We start from the raw sequence: 20,440 nt of genomic DNA, 5'->3' as shown, positions 1-20,440 counted from the left end.
CCAGAATTGCCTGCCGATCGCCCTTTTCTCAAGCAGCAGAAGCTGGGTAGAGGCGGTGGTACAGGCTCTCATCCTGAAACAAGTACCGGGAGAACGGATTACCCAACAAATCTCCTATGCGGGCCATGGGACAACACGGGCCACAGGCATTACCCAGGACATCCAGAAAGAACTTCCATCCAATGATTCCGACGGGCCTCATGGCTTTCTGCCTCATTGTAGCAGCAGCCTGAGCAACACCCGAGCTCCAGGCCTGGCGGAGCGCAAACCATGGTCGCTGCCTTCTCCAGAGCCACAAGGTGAGCTGCAGAAGAGAGGGGCCTTTGGCTGGAAGGTTGCCTGGAGCCATGGGCAGGGCTGGGGCTAGCAAGAGTACACCAGAAACATCTCCAGGCACTTGGAGAGACAGAACTCCCAGCCCTCACTGGCTCAGCTGATCCGTGGGCTGCAGTTAAGGAGCAGCCATGCCTCCATCTCCTGCTTATCGATCCCTATCGATCCCTAATGCATTTGCCAACAGTTCTTTCATTATGTCTGGTAGGTTTTCCCCTTTTTCCTCTTCTATATTCTGGAATCTTAAATAGTGGGCTGCTTTTTCTGTTTCCAACATTATCACTGTATTTTCTAGCTCTTTATTTGCTTGTGCCAATCTTTGATTTAGTTCATCAAGTTTTTTCTCTGCTTCATCTGATTACTCCTCCATTTTCTGGATTCTTTGTTCATTTTTTGTTATCATTTGCTGAAAGTTCTCAAATTTTTCATCCATATTTTGTATTTTTTCTTTCATCTCTCCCATATCATTTCTCACTTCCCCTATGTCTTTCTTTATCTCATTATGATTTTTTGTCATGGCTTCCTGTAACAACTGAAATATCACTTGCATTTCCTTTTGAAATGTATTTGATTTATCTTGCTGCAGCATGCTTTCTAATGACCTCTGATTGGATGGGCTTGAGGAGGCTGATGATGGTGTAGAGGACCCTTTCTTCCCTATTTTGGTTAAATTTGGAAAACTTGTCATCTCAGCAGCTAATATTAATCCCTTGTTTCCCTTCTTCCCCAAGCTAAACAGAAGGTACACCCACCAGACCCACGAACAGCCAGAAGCTATCCACAGGCAGCTCCCCAACACTTCACTCCCCCACGTATCAAATTTAAAAAAAGAAAAAATGACCAAATCACAAGTCCAGTTCCTTCAAATTCAACCAATCTTCAATGTTTCAGTCAGTTAAATTTATAATCCACAAAGTCAATCCATTCAGACAGTCCTTTGTGAAGGGAATCCAAAAGAAAAAATAGAAAAAAGAAAAATATTTGTCCTTAGGAACATCCATTATTCTATCTTGTCTCCTGTCAATTAGTATTTATAATCCACAAGGCCCTCTGAGTCCCCCAGTCTTTAATACTCCAATAATCCAAGATGTCAAGCTAGACCCAAGATCTTTTCCCAGGTTCTCCAAACAAATTTATATCTTCCACTATTTCCATCAGTCAGTCAAAAGCATTTATAATCCACAAGAGTTCAAAAGGGGTTCTTCACTATAGCCACCACTTATCTTGTTTTACCCACATTGGTTTCCAAAACAAATTCCATCTTCAATCTATCTCTAAACACCAGGTGCAACAGTTCCCAAAACAAAGTATTTAGATTCAGTCTCTTATCTAATTCAGTCACTTCCAAAATATTTCCTTTGTATATTGTCTTTGGCCAGTAGGTGTTACCCTTACTTTCTTTCTCTGTTTCTACTGCAAGTTTTAAAAGTCAATAGAAAGAGGAAAACTTTCACTCACTGTAACCAAAAATAAAAGAAAAAACAACTCAAAAAAAGCATATTGTCCATGTCCATATCTTAGGTAGTATTTATCTTATTAGAATAGCCAGTCCAGTCTTTCTCTTTCCATTTAAAATTTATTTTCCACTCGCTTCTCCCTCTATTCAAGTGGATTTGTAATCAGCTCAAAATTTTCACTCACCGCTTTCCTTTGGAGGGAGGAAAGACAATTCCCTCCCTCCTTCTCTCTGGAATCCCACTTTCTTAAAGTACTTCTGGAGAATTTAATTTAATTCTGGGTAGAAATTAGGCAATCCTTACCCAGATCTAATGCACTGTTTCTCTTTCCACTTCTTCTTTGTGCTTTCTTTGTTCTGGCTGTCACAGCTCCGGTTCAGCCATCATGGCCGTCTTCTTCTCTGCCTGTCAGGAAGGTTTCTCCGGACTGAGCAAAGGGACTGCCATCCACTTGCGATCTACAGAGAGCCCTTACTATCTTCATCACTCCTACAGGGTGACTTTGGCCCCAATGAGCCTCCAGGCAGGCAGAAATAGGCTGGGCTTTGTGGAGCTCTGCTCGCCACAGCCGTCCCGCCGCAACGTCAGCACAGAAGTCACTCACATCCCAGAGTTCTGAAAGAGCTGGCAAATGTTTTCTCAGAACCATTGTACCATATCTTTCAAAAATCCTACAACATTGGGGAACTACCTGAGGATTGGAAAAGAGCAGATGTGGTTCCCATCTTCAAAAAAGGGGGAAAAAACAGACCCAGGAAACTACAGACCAATCAGCCTAATATCAATACCTGGGAAGATACTGGAAAAGATAATTTTAAAAAAACAGATCTGCAAACATCTAGAAACAAATAAAGTTATAACTAAAAGCCAGCACGGGTTTGTTAAAAACAGATCATGCCAAACCAATTTTATTTCATTCTTTGACAAAGTGACTAAATTAGACTAAATTAGTACACCAGCGAAATGCTGTGGACATAGTATACTTAGACTTCAGTAAGCCATTTGACTACATCTACATGGAGGGAAGTAAACAGTGGGGTACCACAAGGTTCCTTCCTAGGCCCAGTACTCTTCAACATCTTCATAAATAACTTAGATGAGGGAATAGAAGGGGTACTCATCATATTTGCAGATGACACTAAGCTGGCAGGAATAGCCAACACCTGAGAAAACAAGCTCAGGATCCAAAAAGTTCTTGATGTCAGCCTCATGTCGTTGGGGCTGTCATTCCAGCGGGGACGGAGACAAACCAAATATACAACCCCACGTTCCTGACCGGATATCTTGCCTTGTCGCCACTTGCCTCCTCCTGCATCCGGATGGCGGAACCACCGTATTTCCGGTGGTTCAATTTCAGCCTGTAATACATCCCTGGAGGAAAGAACTTCCTGGCTGATGCCTTGTCCCGTAAGCCTCAATACTCCAGTGAACAAGAACAGGTGGTACAGGCTCTCATCCTAAAACAAGTACCGGGAGAACGGATTACCCAACAAATCTCCTATGCGGGCCATGGGACAACACGGGCCACAGGCATTACCCAGGACATCCAGAAAGAACTTCCATCTGATGAATGGTACCAGGCCAATAAGAGTATTCTAAGCCATAGGGCTGGTCTGGCGTGGAAAGGGTCCAAAGTTTATGTTCCGCACAGTTTACAACTTGAAGTGTTACACCGGTGTCATGATGTCCGTATGGCCGGACATTTCGGATTCTTAAAAGCTTTGCACCTTACGAACCATCAATTTTGGTGGCCCCAGCTAAAAAAGGATGTGGAGGACTATGTACGCAGTTGCGTGACATGTACTACGATGAAGAAACGGGCCGGTAAACCTCCAGGTCTCTTACAGCCAGTGGCGGCTCCTGGGAGGCCCTGGGAGGAGATAGCCATGGACTTCATAGTGGACTTACCTGAAAGTCGGGGTAACACAGTGATATGGACAGTAATTGACCTTTTTTCGAAACAGGCCCATTTTGTGGCTTGCCCGGGATTACCTTTGGCTAGAAAGCTAGCCAAACTGTTCCTAACAAATATATACTGCCTCCATGGAGTGCCCCGAAGGATTATCTCCGATCGCGGGGTACAATTCACAGCAAAATTCTGGCGGAAGTTCTTAGCAACAATAGGATCCTCACAGGGCCTTAGCTCTGCCTTCCATCCTTCTACTAATGGGGCAGCCGAGAGAGCCAATGCAATGGTAGAGAGGTATATCCGGTACTACGTCAAACACCAACAAGTCAACTGGGCGGACCTATTGCCTTTCGCCGAGGTCGCATACAATAACACCATACATAGCAGCACCGGGTATACCCCATTCCATATTGCATCAGGGGTTGAATTCATCCCGATACCTGAGTGCCCCATCCAGAACCCGATGGGTTAGGGTTACAAGACTGGCTGGCCAAAATGACAAGGGTATGGGGTCAGGTTAGAGACACTCTGCAGAAGGCAGCAGATAAGTACAAACACCAAGCAGATAAGAAACGGCGACCACAACCACCTTTCCATGTGGGACAGAAGGTCTACCTTTCCACTAAGTACTTAAACATCAAGGTGCCATGCAAAAAATTTGCCCCGAAATATATTGGCCCATTTCCAGTAGTTAAAATTATCAACCCTGTCACTGTACAATTACGGTTGCCCCCGCTATTAGGGAAAACCCATCCAGTTTTCCACAGCAGCCTCCTACATCCAGTGGAGACCTCTAATTTATGGGGAACCCCACCTCTCCCGCCTCCACCTGTGGACGTAGGGGGAGAACAACATTATGAAGTGGAGGAGATTTTGGATGCTAGGCGACATAGAGGCCACCTTCAGTACCCTGTGCTTTGGAAGGGGTACTCGTTAGCAGAGGACTCATGGGTTCCGCACCAAAATGTTGCAGCAGACCGACTGGTTGCTAAATTTTATAAGACAAACCCAGGGAAGCCTGGAGGGGTGGATGGATGGGTTCCGTAACCCTCTCTGCTTTTGCCTTCCAGACAGCCACATGGTAGGGGTGCCGCATGTCAGCCCCACGTTGTCAGGGCTGTCATTCTGGTGGGGACGGAGACAAACCGAATATACAACCCCACGTTCCTGACCGGATATCTTGCCTTGTCGCCACTTGCCTCCTCCTGCATCCGGATGGCAGAACCCTCTTCTGTCCGCTTCCATTCCCTCACACTGCCGACCGCGTTGCTGCTCATCAGCTGAGTGACGGATGGAACTGCGCCTGCACAGATGGCACGCTGGATGAGTTAACCAGCATTAATGCGGGCTTACCGGACTTTCCCCAGCAGAACGGCCCCAATGGCCCTGAACTAATTACAACGGATCACTAGCCAGAGGGAAACAGCTGGACCCCACCAATCAGCACGAGGGCTTGGGGTGGAGTTAGGGGGTGGAGCAGCGGGGTGGGGCATGCTGGGTTTAAAACAGGGAGGGAAGGCACGATATGGTTAGAGCAGACAATATTTTCACTGTAACTGCACTGGGTGTTTGTTGGAGCATGCCGAATCGAGGAAGATAAACCTGTAACACAGATTCCACCCTGTTGTTTGTGGTTATTTTTCCCCATCCTGATTTGGAACCTGATACTTGACAGACTTGAACAATGGGCCCTATCCAACAACATGAAATTTAATGTGGAGAAAAGCAAGGTTTTACACTTAGGCAAACCAAAGGTACAAGTACAGATTAGACGAAACCTGGCTGAAAAACAGTAACTGTGAGACGGACCTTGGAGTCCTAGTGGATGATCACTTAAATATGAGCTAGCAGTATGTGGCAGCAGCCAAAAAAGCTAATACAATCTGTGGGAAATGAAAATATAGCCTATTGATCTATTAGATTCAATAAGGCCTATGGATGATAGCAGGCCCCAGAAGAAAGAGATATGAACCAAAGTTTTCAGCTAGGATGGTTTCAAAATGTACCAGATGTCAGCCTTGGAAGCCATATTAGGCCTGAAGCTCCAATGCTGCCACCTTTTTGTGTGTGGGAAACTAGGAGGGGGGATTAAGGAGAGGGGTTGTTAGTAGACATAATAGCATTCTTCCTGTCGGTCAAGGTCAGGGCGATCCAGCGTCTGGAGAAGGAGTGGTCAGGGGGCTGGATTGAGATGGAGCAGACATTGATTGGAGCATGTGACCGACTGGGGGGAAAAGGGGATGGTTTTGGGAGCTTTGATTTACTGAAGGAAAACCCGGGCTTTTCAGATTCGGGTTTTCCCAGATGTGCCAGTTGACAAAATGGAAAAGATTCAGGAATCAATAGCAAACAATGAACAAAAAATAAATGTAATAGAGGCTAAAGTAGAGAGAACCGAAAAGAAACTGGAAGCTGTAGAAGAGAGATGGGAAATGGAGAAAAAGAAGTTGGAAGAGACAGTGATCTGTCTTGAGTTAGAGAGATCCTCCTATTACTTAAGATTTCAAAATGTGGTAGAAAACAGAGAAGAGGATCTATATAAACTCATAGTGGAATTACTAGCAGAACCCCTACATATAGATAGACAGGAATTAGGGAACAGTATTGATGAAGTTTATCGAATTTATACATATTATGTGAAACGACATAGACTATCACGTGAAATTCATGTCAGATTCACAAAGAAATCAATTCATGACGAAATTTATAGAAAGACAAGGGAAGATAAACTGATGTTTAAAGGGAAGGAGATCATAATACTAAAACACCCAAAAGAATTTGTGAGCAATGGCGGAATTATCAATTCCTCTCTGCTAAATTGACCAATCATAGAATCATGTTCCGATGGTTAATACCAGAAGGCATGTTAATAACCTGGGAAGACAAAAAAGTTAGAATAGATATGGTAGAAAAGGCTCAGGAATTTAGTGAACAAAACTTTGGAGAAGAATTAGAAAGTAGAGAGGAATTAGAATCCAAAAGGATTCCAATTGAGGATCGGAAGAGCAGTTAGAGACCGGAAACCAATACAGAGAGGGGGTAAAAACAAGACGACAGAGGGAAGTAACACAAAAAAGGGAAGTAGGAAGGACAAATAAGTAATTTAATGGAGGAGGAGGTGAATTTATTATCAATCAACATAAATGGATTGAATGCACCAATAAAACATAGACAAACAATTACTAAACTCCAAAAATTGAACATGGAAATAGTATGTCTACAAGAAATGCACATTCCAAAAGGGAAAAGTGGTTTTTTGGAAGCCCCCAAACTAGGGAAATTATTTGTAGCATTGGCAGAAACAAAAAAAAAAGAGGGATAGCAGTTTACATAAAGGAAAGGTTAAATCCCAAACAAATGTATGCAGATAATGAGGGAAGGACACTAATGATTGAAATCTCAAAAAAACAAACAAGAATATTACTTGTAGTCATTTATGCACCCAACATACATCAGAGAGATGTCTATAATAAGTTACACAAAAAACCAATAGAATTAGAAGTAGATAACTTATGCATATTAGGTGACTTCAATGCGGTGGCAGACCTTAAAAAGACTACAAAACTGGAAAAAAGAAAAATCATGAAAGGAAAATATTACCACCCGCATTTTTTGAATTGGCCCAGGAATGTAACTTAAAAGATACATGGAGAGAAATTAACCCACAAAAAAAGCAATATACCTTCTTCTCTAACCCCCAAAAATCATGGTCAAGGATAGATATGGCATGGATGGACCCAGAAACAGGGAAAGACATTGCAGAAATAGAAATTGAAGCCAATTCCTGGGCAGACCACAATCCATTAAAAATCAGTTGGAAAGGAGAAGTCAGGAGGAGAGAGAGATGGACCATGAACCAAAGGATAGTGAAAGAGAAGAATTTTATTCAATACTCAAAAAAAGAATTAGGCCCGTTTTTAAAAGAAAATTGGAATGAGGGAACTACAACTCAAAACTTATGGGATACAACAAAAGCTTATATAAGAGGTTTATCGATAGCATACACAATAAGGAAAAACAGAAATAAAAAGAATCAACTTGCAGAGCTCCAAGGAAAATTAGAAAAAGCAGAATCTAAATTACAGAAAGAACCCCAAAACCAAGAAATCAAAGTAGAAAAAGAGTTAATTAAACACAAATTACAATTAATAACCCAAGAAGAAGTAGCACAAAAAATTAGAGCAACTAAACAAAATTACTTTGAAAATGCCAATAAGCCCGGAAGATGGTTGGCTTATAAATTAAAAAAGAGACTTCCGGTTTGGTTCCCGTCGCCGAAAGACGGTCTTTCTTCGGACCGCCAGCCCCGTTGCCTGTTAGAGCCGCTTCGAACAAGGAGAAGCGGCTTGGAAAATTCCGAATCCTTTAGGAATCGCAAATAGAGCCAGCGAGAGTCAGGTAGAGCCCCTGTGAAGCCCCCAGATAGCACCCCTTTGCTTCTGGGGAGGAAACAGGCGCGGCTCCCTATCCAGCTCGCCGAGGCTCCGGACAGCGAGGACAATTCTACACATCGTAGAACAAGGCGGCGGGACCAACCTTTCTATCGAAAACAAAGTGAATTCTCCAAACAAACAGGGTGGAATCAGAACTTGAACCACGAAACTGCAAGTATTTATACTAGCCCTGTGACTAACTTTAAAATAAAAGATTGAAAGTCTCCTGAAAATGGCGCCCGGCTTCAGCGTTAATGAGAGCTGAAAGCGAAAGTGGATTTGCATAGCTATTTCAACAAGTTACAAAGTAGCATTGTCTGTAACAAGTGAAGGAAAAGGGAATCTCTTTTAAAACAAGCCTGATTCTGATCCAACTTCATCTTTAATTTGACTAAACCTGGGGGAATTTTTCAGAGGACTTTGTGGAGGAGGAAAGGGAAAAAAGACTTCCTTTTTTGAAAAAGTTAGACTACATGGCAGAATGGCTTCTAAGCAGACTAAACAGGATGTGAAGGCAGCAGGGGGGGGATCCCCCACACACAAGCCTCAACAACAGCCTCCCAGCCAGCAGAGCCAGAAAAAAGAGATTGATCTTGAAAACTTAAAGGATTTTATTGCTCAGGCTTTGATGAGGCAAGATGAATATTTGGATGAGAAGTTTAAAAAGTCACAACAGGAAATTAAGCAGGAGATAAAAGAAATTAAAGAGGTGGTGCAAGAAAAATATGACAAGGTGACCAAAAAATTAATGACAGTGGTGACTGGATTGTCAGAAGCAGTTATCAAAACTGATAAAAAAGTGGAGGAATTTAGATCAGAAGTGGATGTCAAAATGAAGGAGGCTGATTATAAAATTTTTAATGTTGACAATAAAATGCAAAGACTTGAAAATGAGATGACAATGATGCAATTCAGGTCTATGGAGTTTGCTATAAGGCTGAGAGGCTTAAAAGAGAATGATAGGGAAGACCTGAGAAAGATCTGTGCTGATGCATTAGCTGTGATGTTAAAGATTAGTCCTGAAGAGATTTTTTGTAAAATGGATAAAGTGTACAGAGTGAATTCTTGGGTGGCCAGACAAAGACAACTGCCTAGAGATGTGGTGATATATTTTACAGATAGAAAAATAAGAAATGATATTCTGCAAAAGTCCTTTGTCTCTGCTGTGCAAGTGGATGGAAAGGAAATTGGAGTTTATAAAGAATTGCCACCTAAGATGTTAAAAGACAGGAAGGATTTTGGATTTCTAGTGAATGAATTAAAAAAACAACAAATCCCATTTAGGTGGGATGCTCCAACTGGCATAATTTTGAGGTTTAAAGGAGAAAGATATCGATTAAATACTGTTGAGAAGGCGGAAGAATTTTATTCTAACTTTTTCAAAGCGAGTTCACCATCCCCACATACATCTTCTGTGCTGGAGATAAAGGAGAGCGATAAGGAGAAGCAATTTCAGCAAGAGATTGAAGAGCAGTCTAAGCAGTTGGAATTGGAGGCAATGGAAATGCAGGGAGCTACAGGAGGATTTTTGGATGCGCCCCTGATAGATCTTCCTTCAGAAATTGTAACTGAACCACCTAAGACTACAAGAGAAGTGGCTTTGGACCTAGCCCAGATGTGTGAAGCCAAAGATCAGCGTATAACTCGAGCAGTTTCTAAGCAAATTAAAGAAAAACAACAACAGGAAAGGACCAAGCCACAGCAATATAAGAAAGGAGCCAAGGGCAATACACAAGAATGTGAAGCCATGGGAGGAGCAAAGACTACCAGCCTGGAAAGCCTTCAGCATATGTTCTTATCGCTTCGAGAAGATTCAGATGACAATTAAGTTTTTATCTTGGAATGTGAATGGATTAAACTCACCACAGAAAAGGAAGAAATTATTTAATTATTTGAGACAATTTAACAATGATATTATTTGTCTACAAGAAACTCATATCCGAACACAAGATCAAAAATACCTGATAAATTCAAGATTAGGAACACAATTTATAGCCTCGAATTTGGAAAAAAAGAATGGCGTAGTGATTTACATAAATAAAAGACTGTCAGCTAAAATTATAGAAGCAGATGATTGTGGCAGGTTTATAGCAATTGAACTCTATACAGCAAATGGCCCAATTTTGGTGATTGGAATTTATGCTCCTAATCAACAACAAGAAAATTTTTACAAAATTTTGCATTCTAAAATATTGCAATGGGATTATAGATCTATCTTAATCATGGGAGACTGGAATGGAGTAATTGATTCTAAAATAGATAAAAAGAGTTTGGCAAAGTCAAGGTTTAGATTACCACAGTCTTTTTTTTTATATGAAAGAAGATTTGGAATTAAAAGATATTTGGAGAATACATAATCCAAAAGATTTGGACTTTACTTTCTTTTCAGATAGACACAGATCCTTTTCTAGGATTGACTTTATTTTACTATCATCTGATTTACTTGTAAAAATGAAAAGAACAAAGATTTTTCCAAGGACTTTAACTGACCATAGCCCGGTATGGATAGAAATTGAGATGGGAAAGAGTGAGAGAAGATCATGGAGAGTAAATGAAAATTTGTTTAGATATGAAAAGAATATAACAGAATTTAAAAAGCAGATGAAAGAATTTTTTGAAATGAACTTGAACAAGGGTACCCCTATTGAAATTGTGTGGGATGCGAGTAAAGCATATATGAGAGGGGTACTCATTTATATGAACTCTAAACATAAATTAAATCGACAAAAGAAAAGATCTGAAATGGAAGCAGAAATAAAGAACAAAGAACAGTTACTTATAAAAAATCCAACAGATGAAAGAATACGAGGAGCTATAAAACTTCTGAAAGATCAATTTCAAATGCTTATGGCAGAACAAACAGCAACAAATTTACAATTTGCGAAACATAACACATTTTGCAACACTAATAAACCAGGCAGATGGTTGGTTTATACACTAAGGAAGAGGCAGAGTACACGGGTCATTGATAGTATTGATAGTGGAGGGAAGGAAATTTTTCAACAAAAATTAATTAAAGAAGTTTTTTTAGATTATTATACCAAATTATATGCCAAAAATGATATACAGAATGGACTTATAGAGAAATATTTAGAAGAAAGAAGAGTTACAAAAATTTCTAGTGAACAAAAGGAGAGAATGAATCATCCTATAACAGTTGAGGAGATTATTGCCGCAATTAAACAATTGAAAACAGCTAAAGCACCAGGGACGGATGGTTTAACTGCGGTGTATTATAAAACTTTACAAGCAGAAATGATTGAACATCTTAAAGATTTATTCTGTAGTATACAACAAGGGGGTAAAATACCCCCATCATGGAAAACAGCATATATTTCATTGATACCGAAAGAGCAAGTAGGTCCTAAAAAACCTGAGAATTTTAGACCAATATCTCTTCTGAATAATGATTATAAAATATCTGCAAAAGTATTAGCCAACAGGTTGATGCCAGTTATTCAAGAGGTGATTCATTATGATCAAGCGGGATTTATAGAAGGTAGATACATGAAGGATAATGTAAGGCAAATTATAGATTTATTGGAATATCTTGAGAAGAATAAACAGATCCCTGCAGTGCTGGTTTTCTTGGATGCGGAGAAGGCCTTTGATAGAGTGGATTGGAACTTTCTACTAAAGACTTTAAGAAAAATGGACTTTGGGGATCAGTTTATACAGGCAGTTTCAGCACTTTATCAAGAACAAATGGCACAAATTATTATCAATGGAAGTTTGACTACAAATTTTAGTATTGAAAAAGGAACAAGACAAGGTTGTCCATTATCCCCATTGTTATTTATTTTAACATTAGAAGTCTTGTTGAACACAATACGGGACTCGAGTACTTTGAAGGGAATAGTGATAAGGCAAGAGGATTACAGAATAAGGGCATTTGCAGATGATCTGGTTGTTACCCTAACACAGCCGATGGAATCAATAATCCAGATGAAAGACATTATAGAAGAATATGGTATGGTATCAGGATTTAGATTGAACCAGAAAAAAACTAAGATGATAGTCAAAAATATGACACAAGATCGAAAACAAGAACTTGAAAGCAAGGCAGGTTTCGAAATAGTACCAAAGGTTAAATATCTAGGAGTTCAGGTTGCAGAATCAAATATAAAATTGTTTCAAAATAATTATGAGGTGTTGTGGCGAGAGGTACAAAAAGATATGGAGACTTGGAAAAAGCTGCAGCTGTCTTTACTTGGAAGAATAGCAGCAGTTAAGATGAACGTTTTGCCAAGATTTCTTTTTTTGTTTCAAATGATTCCGGTGCTTAAAAGTGATAAACAACTGGGAGAATGGCAAAGTGGAGTGAATAAGTTTGTATGGAATGAGAAAAAGCCAAGAGTTAAGCTGAAAATTATGCAAGATGCTCCAGAAAGGGGAGGCCTTAAACTTCCAAACCTACAATTATACTATGAAGCAGCAGCCTTGACGCAAGCAAGTGATTGGTTTGGAAGGAAAAAGACTGGAATATTGAATATAGAAAGTTATGATCTTGAATTTTGTTGGCATGCATACTTATTTTATGAGAACAAAGTGGATAAAGTATTCAAAAGCCACATACTTAGAAACTCTTTGATGAGAGTTTGGAAGAAGCACCGATTCAAATGGGATTATAAAATACCATTATGGTTGGATCTTGGTCATATCATGTGGAATACAAATATAATGTCACTCGGGGGGGGGGTTTATATAAAGAAGTTATTTTTTTAGATGCGGGCAGATGGCAACTAAAGACATTAGAAACGCTGTTGGAAGAAGGGATTAATTTAACTTGGTTACAGTATAATCAACTCCAATTGAGATGGAAAGAGGACCAAAAAATTGGTATAATGATGCATGAAGAAGAATTGGTTAGACATATAAAAGAGAAAGGTCCAATGCATATTAAAAGGGTTTATAATGTTTTGCTAGAGAGGGACTCAGAAAATGAATTGGTTAAAGATTGTATGATAAAGTGGGCACAAAATTTTGCAGAACCAGTGATGTTGGAAACATGGGAAAAAATATGGGTCCAGAATGTTAAATTTACACAGTCGCAGAACTTGAGGGAAAACTTTTATAAAATGTTTTATAGGTGGCATTTAGATCCTAAGAAATTGTCTTGTATGTATCCTAATGTTCAACCAAAATGCTGGAGATGTGATTGCTTAGATGCCACATATTACCATATGTGGTGGACTTGTAAGAAAGTGAAGGCTTTTTGGATAAAAATTTGGTGGGTCATGCAAAATGTTTTGAAGAAAAAACTTCAGTTTTCTCCACAACTGTTTTTATTGGGTATAGTTAAGGGTTTTACATTGGGTGAAACAAAGCTTATATTGTATATGGTGACAGCAGCGAGATTACTGATAGGTCAATATTGGAAAAATGAAGCTATGCCTACTATTGAAGAATGGACTTTGAAGATGGCCAATTTTGCAGAGATGGTGAAGATTTCAGCATATTTAAAAGACCGAACTCAAGAGACTTATGTATGGGAGTGGAAAAAGTGGATAGATTATGTGCAGAATAAATACCAAACTAGGAAATATCAGATAGCTTTTAACTGAATGTATTATATAGGGATAGAATAATTGAGTTTTATGAAGGTATAAACAGTATATAGGGGGTGGAGGGGTTCAAGTTTTATAAAATGTGATTTTGATCTGGATTATATTTTGTGGAAGTCACGGGGGGAGGGGAGGGTTAGGGGGGGCTAGGGAGGGTTAGGGGGGTTAGGGAGGGTTAGGGGGGAAACTGGGGAGAAAATGTATTTGTAAAACTTTTTCAATAAAAAAAAATTAAAAAAGAAAAGGAAAAGAAATTAATAAAACAATTAGAGGATGAGGATGGAATGGTGCATCTACAGGAAGAAAAAAAGAAAAGTATAGGAGTAAACTATTTTCAAAAACTATACAGTTCAGAAAAAATTGAAGAGGAGAATATTCAAAGATATCTTCAAAAAAGGAATCTTCCCAGAATACCAGATATAACAAAAGAAATATTAAACGAGGACATAACGAAACTGGAGATACAAAGAGCAATTCAAAAGCAAAAAAATAATAAGACTCCAGGCCCAGATGGAATTCCTGCTGAATTTTATAAAACATTTCAAGAGTCGTTAGAACAACTGCTATTAGAAACATTTAATGAAGTACTGAAAAAGGCCAGGATACCAGAATCCTGGAGGGAATCATTAATAACTCTCATCCCCAAAAACAGTAGTGAACAATAATCAATGGGGAACAAACAGAAAGTTTGGAAATAACTAAAGGAGTAAGACAGGGCTGCCCGCTGTCTCCTCTGTTGTTCATTCTGTCTGTGGAGACATTAATGTCCCAAATTAGAGATAATTCGGAAATAAAGGGATTAAAAATTAAGTCACAAGAATATTTATTTATTTATTTATTGGTTCGATTTATATGCTGCCCTTATCCGGAGACTCAGGGCGGCTTACAATGCGTTAAGCAATAGCCTTCATACTTTTGTATATACCTGCTTAGTAGGGCTTTCGTCCCCCCCAAACGGTGTTCTTTTTATACAAAGTCAGTTTATTGCCTGTTGTTTCGATGAAGAAAGACACGTAGGCAGGAAGATGGTTCACGGGAAGGCCCCTTGGTGGGAAGGCACCTTGTTGAAGGCACCCCGACCCCATCCAAAAGGCTCCCTTTTATTGTCATTTTACAACTACCATGGCAAAACATTAATCGACGTTTACTTGTACTGATTGGCTAAAGAAGGCTCGTGAATTCCATGTGGACCCCTCATGTTTCCCTCATGTTCTTCCTGTGACAAACAATGTCTACGTGCCGGGTCCCCATGCCTTGCATATTTGAGATAGGGTCTCTGCCAGACATCCTGTCTTTACATTCCTGATGAGATTAGGACCTTGTGCTGACGTTGTTTACTCAGCGTGGTTTGCCAACCACTGAGATAACACCATCCCTACATGTCCTCCTCTTTTATTTTATTTTTTATTTTTTAATATTTTGCAAGCATACATAACTTCAGATTTGGAGGGCCGAATTCTTGGACGAAATATCGCTAATAACCCAGGCAAACATTGTATGCAACAGCAACAACAAATCAAAGCAATGATGACTAAAATAACGATGGATACTATTTGTCGCACCCATCCAAAATCTGGGAGCCAAGACCATAACCACTCCCATGGGGATTGTGGAATAGTGGAGCCAATTGGATTATCTGCAATCATGTTTTCCATGTGCTCAGTTGTAGCTGAAATATTTGCTTTATGATCAGTAATATACATACAACAATGCAAATGAATCAAAGCACATACACCACCCTTGGCTGCTAAAATAATATCTAAAGCATAACGATTTTGCAACACTATATCTCTAATTTGTGACATTTCTTCATTGATCAATTTTAGGGAGTGAACAGTAGCCTTAAGCAATGCAGTTGTCCAATTTGATAAAATATGCAAATCTCTATAATTCATCATTACTCCTAAAGGAGGAAGAACACCCCTTGCTAACATGGTCGCAGTGTAATGATTAATGGGATTTTGAACATCTATGTTTTGACGATTCCTTAACCGTCCTTTAGGTAAATGATCAGATATCACTACAGAGTGAGCAATGTATCCTAGAGTACAACGACCAGACCACCATACAGGAATATGTTGATATGCCCTTCTACCACATAGCATCCAAATATTATTTAAAAGCGGAATTGCTAAGTTATCTGATGACTGGGTCTGCTGGACCATAGACTCCACCGCATTACAAAGGAACAACCCACCACACTTTAAAACATCTGCTGGTCCTGGACATGTGCATGTTGTAGGACACCCTAATATCTGGTATGTACACCCATAGTGAGTGAAATCATGTAAATGTTCATATAGGGTAACATTTAAAAAAGTATTGTTTCTTTTCATAGTGGTGCTAAGAACGAATGTTGTGTTACAATAAGGATACTTTCCAACGTCCACAGATGCACGCCTAGTATTATTGATGAATTCCCAACATTATGTCACTATTTCCTGAAACCTGCTTCCAATGGCTAGGATATTGTTCTTGCCAGTCGTCTTAGTGCCTCTAACGCCTCCATCCTTCCAAGTGAAAGTCTTCCATCTCGTGTCATTAAAGGGAACAGCATGTATTAAAAGTCCTCCTTTGACATGTGGGGGAACGTGCATACAGATCCAGCAATCAGTTTTACCTATTAATCGAGAGATATTCTGCACATCCCATATATAGGAATTTTGATCCCAAAGACCTTGTTCTGGAATTCCATGTTGCAAAGTCATCGTAGCCTCGCAAGGAGGGAAAATACACATAAAAAGAATACACATTATAATGGTTACAGAATTAGCATTTAAACAAGCAAAAGCCGCTACTAAAAAGTTCTCCGGCATCCGCGGCACGTTCTTTTCCTGTAGCAATTTTGTGGATTGAACAGAAAGGGCTTTAATCTGTCCCCAGGTCACTTGATGAGCCTGGCGAGGTGCTCGGTCCCGATCCTGCTGAGGGTTCTGCAGGCTGAGTGAGAAGTTCGGGATCGGGTTTTTCAGTCCTTCGTGCCACGCCATCCTTCCACGGTTTTACGCACCTAGCAGGAATCCACACCAGACCTGTAGGAGCAAGCACAGCAGCGTAGCCCCGTCCCCACGTCAATAAGGGAACAGGTCCATGCCATTCGGGGTTAGGCAATAATCTATACATTACCTGTGGCTGGGGATGACTTATTCTACTTCCAAAATGATCATCTACTGGAGTTGATAAATTTGTGATATTAAGATGATTCAAAGTAAACAGAACTTTATTTAACCATTCCTGTTTACCAGGGAGACCTATAGGAATCCCTCCTGTTTGTTTGTGTTTATCCAAAACAGACTTTAATGTAAAATTTGCGCGCTCCACTATGGCTTGTCCTGTAGAGTTATAAGGTATGCCAAAAAGATGTTTAATTTGCCATGTGTCACAAAATTCAGCAAAGGAGTGACTACAATATGCAGGGCCATTTTCTGTTTTTAACGTAGAAGGCAGACCCATGACAGCAAATGTTCGAATACAATGATTAACAACATGTTTAGTGGCTTCTCCTTTCTGAGGAGTAGCCCAAATAAAATGAGAAAAAGTATCAATGGTTACATGAAGATATTTCCAAGGAGCAAAAGAGGGATATCGAGTTACATCCATTTGCCAAAGTTCGTTTGCTTTAAGCCCTCTCGGATTCACCCCAATGGAAGGAGATGGGGTGATTTGAGAACATTGAGGACATTGTTGTATAATTGCTCTAGCATGATCGAAAGGAATGTGAAATTGTTTTACTAAAGCCTTGGCATTTTGATGAAACATAGAATGACTTTCCCATGGAGTAACAGATAAAACATGCTGCTTCGTTGCAGCGTCTGCAACAGCATTTCCTTCTGATAACATACCTGGGAAAGACTGATGACTCCTAATATGTGCAATATAAATTTGATTCTTTCTGAAGTGCAAAAACTGTTGCAACGTTAAAAAGAGGGACAAGAGATCTTCATCCAAAGATGGTGTAACATATGCACCAGGGAGGGAGGTGACAATTTGACAAACATACTGGCTATCTGAAATAATATTAAGATCTTTTTTTTATTGAAAAGTTTTATGAGAAATACAAGCATTTTCTCTCCCCCCCCCCCACCCTTTCCCCCTCCCCTCCTTCCCCCCACCCCCCTCCCTAGACTTCACAGAACAGGCACAGGGTATAGCATTCACAAACATAAAGCTAAAATATGCTAACAAATTATTGCATTCATATTCTCCCTAAATCTTTAACTCCTTATAACTCAAAAACTATAAACATAAACTACTTAAAAATATTTCATTCATAAACTATATGAATCTTATTGTTCGGATACTTTTTTTGCATATAGTCAATCCATCTTCTCCATTCTGATATGTATCTTTCATTCGAATGATCTTTAAGATATGATGAAATTTTTGCCATCTCTGCCAGATGCACAACTTTTAAAGTCCATTCCTCAATGGTAGGTGGATCTTCCTTCTTCCAGTACTGTGCCACCAGTAATCTGGCAGCTGTTATTAAATTCAAAACCAACTTGGTCTCTATTACAGTACAGTCCATGACTATTCCCAACAAAAAAAACTGTGGCGTAAATTTAATTTTTTTCCTTAAAATATTTTGAATAATCCACCATATTTTTATCCAAAAAGCCTTAATTTTTTTACATGTCCACCATATATGAAAATATGTAGCATCTTCACATTCACATCGCCAACACTTGGGTTGTAAATTTGGATACATGCAGGCTAATTTTTTGGGGTCTAGATGCCATCTATAAAACATTTTGTAAAAGTTCTCTCTTAAATTTTGAGCTTGTGTGAATCTTACATTTCTGACCCATATCTTTTCCCATGTATCCAACATTATTGGTTCACCTATATTTTGTGCCCATTTTATCATACAATCCTTGACTAACTCTGTTTCCGAATCTATTTCCACTAATACATTATACAACCTTTTAATATGCATTTGACCTTTATCTCTTATTTGCTTTATCAAATTTTCATCCTGCTGCAAAATACCAATTTTTTGATCTTCTCTCCATCTGGCCTGCAGCTGACCATATCGAAACCAAGTCTTAATAATTCCTTTTTCTCTTAATTGCTCCATAGATTTTAATTGTAATCTAACTCCTTCCTTATAAAGGAGTTCATTATATGTAAACTTATCTTGCTTTTGCTCCAAATTTATATTCTCTATCGCGTGTCTGGGTACTGTCCATATTGGTAACTTATCTTTTAGTTTATATTTATACTTTTTCCAGACACGCAGTAGAGCATTTCTTAATATATGACTTTTAAAAGTCTTATCTACTTTCTTGTCATACAATAAATAAGCATGCCAGCCGTAGACCAGACCATATCCTTCAATATTCAATATCTTTTCCTCTGTTAAATTTATCCAATCTGTAATTGCTGAGAGGGTAGCAGCTTCGTAATACAGTCTTAAATTGGGCATTTTAAGACCACCTCTTTCTCGGGTGTCTTGCATTATCTTTTGATTAACTCGTGGTTTCTTCCCTGCCCACACAAACTTGTTTATGCCCTTCTGCCATTCCTTCAAATTTTCATCTTTTTTAAGTATAGGTATCATTTGAAAAAGAAATAAAAATCTTGGTAAGATATTCATTTTTACAGCGGCTATCCTACCCAGCAAAGACAGTTGCAATTTTTTCCAATTTTCCATCTCTTTCTGTATTTTTTGCCATAACGGTTCATAATTATATTGATATAATTTCGTATTTGCAGTCATAATATAAACCCCTAAATATTTAACCTTCTTAACTATTTCAAATCCTGTTAACCTTTCTATCTCTTCTTTCTGGCTTCTGTCCATGTTTTTAACTATTATCTTTGTTTTAGCTGTATTTATTTTAAAACCAGATACTTGTCCATATGAACGGATTACATCCATCAAGGCTGTAATCGATTGCACCGGTTGGGCTAAGGTAACAACCAAGTCATCCGCAAATGCTCGTAGCTTATATTCAAGCTGCCTAATTCTAATTCCCTTTATTATATCAATCTCACATATTTTATTTAATAAAATTTCCAGCATCAAAATAAACAATAATGGAGACAAGGGACAGCCTTGCCTTGTTCCTTTTTCTATATTAAAATTATCTGTTAAACCACCATTGATTATTATTTGCGCTGTTTGTTTTTGATATAGTGCCTTAATAGATTGTATAAAATGTTCTCCAAGTTGCATCCTTTCTATTAATTTTAATAAAAATTGCCAATTCAATCTATCAAAAGCTTTTTCAGCATCCAAAAAAACTAGCACTGCGGGGACCTGGTTGTTCCTTCCCAAATACTCTAATAAATTAACAATTTGCCTTACATTACTTTTCATTTGTCTTCCATTTATAAAACCAGTTTGATCATGATGAATCACTTGCTGCATAACTGTCATTAATCTGTTTGCTAAAATTTTAGCAAAAATCTTATAGTCTGTATTTAAAAGTGAAATCGGTCTGTAATTTTTAGGATCTGTATAGTCTTGCCCTTCTTTTGGGATCAGCGAAATAAATGCTGTCTTCCAAGTTGGAGGTACCTCTCCTCCCTGTTGTATATTATTGAATAATTCCTTCAGTGGTTCCACCATTTCCTCCTGTAAACTTTTATAATAAATAGCTGTCAAACCATCCGTTCCAGGAGCCTTACCCTCTTTCAACTGCTTAATTGCAAACATAATTTCCTCGGAAGTTATCAATTGATTTAAGCTATCCCTCTGCTCTTTTGAAGTTATAAAAATATTCTCTTTCTGCAGATATC

The sequence above is a fragment of the Pituophis catenifer genome, unplaced genomic scaffold, assembly GCF_029215685.1.
Source record: "Pituophis catenifer annectens isolate HBS135680 unplaced genomic scaffold, rPitCat1.0.hap2 SCAF_5, whole genome shotgun sequence".
Classification (NCBI taxonomy): domain Eukaryota; kingdom Metazoa; phylum Chordata; class Lepidosauria; order Squamata; family Colubridae; genus Pituophis; species Pituophis catenifer.
Note: the sequence above shows the minus strand (reverse complement) of the source record.